This window comes from Hibiscus syriacus, unplaced genomic scaffold (assembly GCF_006381635.1).
Source record: "Hibiscus syriacus cultivar Baekdansim isolate YM2019G1 unplaced genomic scaffold, ASM638163v2 tig00110503_pilon, whole genome shotgun sequence".
Taxonomy (NCBI): Eukaryota; Viridiplantae; Streptophyta; class Magnoliopsida; order Malvales; family Malvaceae; genus Hibiscus; species Hibiscus syriacus.
Genome location: NW_024062764.1, coordinates 6,875,070 through 6,878,208, shown reverse-complemented (window position 1 = coordinate 6,878,208; position 3,139 = coordinate 6,875,070). Strand labels below are relative to the sequence as shown.

General features: G+C 32.7%; 1 pseudogene; it reads left to right on the top strand.

Annotated features, from left to right (window-relative positions):
* Positions 1-876: 876 nt before the first annotated feature.
* On the top strand, positions 877-1,879 carry LOC120129803 (annotated as a pseudogene).
* Positions 1,880-3,139: the final 1,260 nt, after the last annotated feature.

Genomic DNA, 3,139 nt, shown 5'->3' with positions numbered 1-3,139 from the left:
ATTAATATTATAAACAAAATTTCCCAAAAGTATTATTTAAAAAATAAATTATATTGCATTAAAATATAATGATTTAGTCTTAAATTTAAAAATCTTAAGGGACCAAAAATCATTGAGTGAGGAGCGTCCACCAGCGCATGAGAAAGGAGCGTGGTGCTTTAATGAATCACAATCTCCAGCACAGGTAAACGTCCCTATGAGCCAAGCGCCTTTGCGTACTCTTCATACAGCAAAAAGAAAGCCTTTAACTAACCAGCCCTGTTTGGTTTTTCCAAGCTTTTTTTCTTCTTCTTCCAGTGTTCATTATTTCCGAGCCTTTTAATCTCTGGCATCCTTCAAGTAAAAACCCAACTCTGTTTTATACTTGTCCTTTCGGTCGGGTATTCAAATTGCGGTTGGGATTGTATTCTCAGTTGGATTGTGCTTATCGCAATTGCAGCAATAGCAAGTGCTACTACGGGTATCACAGTTATACTATAACGATTTCCGACGACATCTTTACGTTTGACCGGTGCTATTATGATAGAGGACATTAATGTTCGAGGCTACATTTCATTTTTATCTGCAATGTGGTGTTCGCGTTCCTCGTTCTTCTTCTTGGAAAAGAAAATGTTTCCAAGCTTCAGTATTCAGATTTTAGAGCTTAGGTCACTGATGACCGAACAATACCCTGTTTATTTTTCTGCTTTCCTTTTACATAATGAGAAAAAAAATCATTTTTATTTTAAATAGTTATATTTTGTAGACTTATTTGATGGCAGCCTTTGTTCGTTTTTGCTCTGTTTTTTGTTCAATCTTAAATCATGGCATTTGGTTCTTGTTGGTAGTAGTGGAAGTAGTTTGTGTGGAGTTTCTTTGAACAAATTGTACTGATTGAATGTTTTGCAGTTTCTGTGGGTACATACATAAATCATGCAGACCCCTAACACAAGGTAAGATTCTCATTACTTTTTATATATATATATATATATATATACTTATGTTTGAAGAAATGGTGCAACATCAACTTCATTGAGGTGGGTGATTGCTTGATCATGAAGTTGTTCGGAAGCTATCGACGTTTCGATCCGCCGTGCATTATGATTGATTATATAGAAAAGTTGTAGTGGTTATAATCTTTTGCAAGAGCCTCTTGTATGATAGAATTCCATTGTTTACTGACAGTAAAACAAACTCCTTAGAAGTGCCTCGGAGAAAATCTTCCGCGGCACCTCGAACTGCTCATCAAATGAAGATGTCGGGATCCGATGCCGGAGCAGTTTCATCGGCTAGTAAGACACAGAAAGTGAAGAGTCCGAAGGTGGATGAGCGTAAAGGATTGAGGAGTCCGGCGTCTGAGGTATTTGCTTGGTCACTTTTGAATGGTTGAGTCTAGTGATGCTTATCGCCATGAGTTGTTCATGTTGTTTTTCCATTATTACTGGATTGGATACAATGATTGACGAAATGTTGAATGTTGTCGTTCGATATTAGAAGAAGCGTCCGATCCGAGCGAGCGAACTTGAAGCGCAATTCAATCAGCTTCAAGATGATCTAAAGAAGACGAAGGACCAACTGACCGCATCCGAGTCATAGAAAAGGCGAGCCTAGCAAGAGGCTGAGGAAGCGAAAAAACAGGTATCAGAAAATGTCAGTCAAGCTCGAAGAATCCGAACAGCAGTTGCTGGAAATTTCCGCCTCCGAGGATGATCGTGTTCAAGAACTCCGGAAAATCTCACAGGACCGAGACAAGGCGTGGCAGTCCGAACTCGAGGCCGTCCAGAAGCAGCAAAAGATGGACTCTGCTGCCTTGACTTCTGCCTTAAATGAAATTCAAAAGCTTAAAGCACAACTAGAAAAAGGAAACTTCTACACGGCCACACCCTTAATATATAATTAAAAAAGATATTATCAGTTTTGTTATTATTTAAATAATAAAATCGGTAAAAATTTATCTAAAATATTATTATTTCTAACTAAAACATCAATATTTTTTTAACATTTCTGGTAAAGTGTCCAACAATAATAAAACCGGTAGCGCTTTTCCGGTTTTGATAAAACGCCAATAATAACAAAATCGATAGAAATAATAATATTTCCGATAATTTTTTATCGGTTTTGTTATTTAAATAATAACAAAACCAATAGCGTATTTTTTTAGCCATATATTAAGACTGTCGTACGTGATCATTTCCCGAGCTATACACTCATTAAGATTATATATCAAATAAGTACCTATAGGATATTATTTTTTATTTGAGTATTTAAAATATTTTTTTAGTCAAAATAAATATTTAAAGTTATTTTTTGGTCAAAATAAGTAAAAACTTTTTTTCATCAAAATAGGTTTCTAAATTATTCAATTTTTTCATCTAAGTACCTAAACTATTGTTTAATTAATGTCACATGTCAACTTTTTTTAGAACTTAGACAAAAAAAATTTAAATAATTTATATACCTATTTTGACATAAACTTTAGGTCCTTATTTTAACAAAAAAAATAAATTTAAATATTTATTTCAACTAAAAATACTTTACGTACTTATATGAAAAAATAAATATCTCTTAGGTTCTTAATTTGATCAAAATAATAAAAATATCAAATAAAAACAAAAAGAAATTTGTAAAATGATCAACTAAGCAAGTCATGAGAATCATGCACAGGAACAAAACGTATCAACATACAAAAACTGAGCAAGATCTCATGCTATGCGCATGTGCAGAATTCAACTAACGACAATACAGAAAGCAAATTTAAGATAGTATTTTGGATAAATTGAATGTTTAACACTTAAATTATTAGTTTTCGTCTGTTTAAGTACCTAAACTTTTGATTATTTCAAAACCATACTTAAGATTTAGGTTTTTTTTTTTTCATTTTATTACCCGCAGTTAAAAACTTCAGTTTTTGTTTCATTTTAGTACCCCCATTCAAAATTTAACGTTAATTTTGAAAAGATTGAAAGTTTAGGTTTTAAAACGGGTCAAAACTGATAGTTTAGGAAACAAAAACTAAAGTTTTTAACGGCGGGTACTAAAATGAAATGAAAACTAAACGTTAAGTATGGTTTCAAAAAATATTAAAAGTTTAGATACTAAATGGATCGAAACTGATAGTTTAAGTACTAAATGCTTTGTTTACCCTAATTGTTTTTTACAC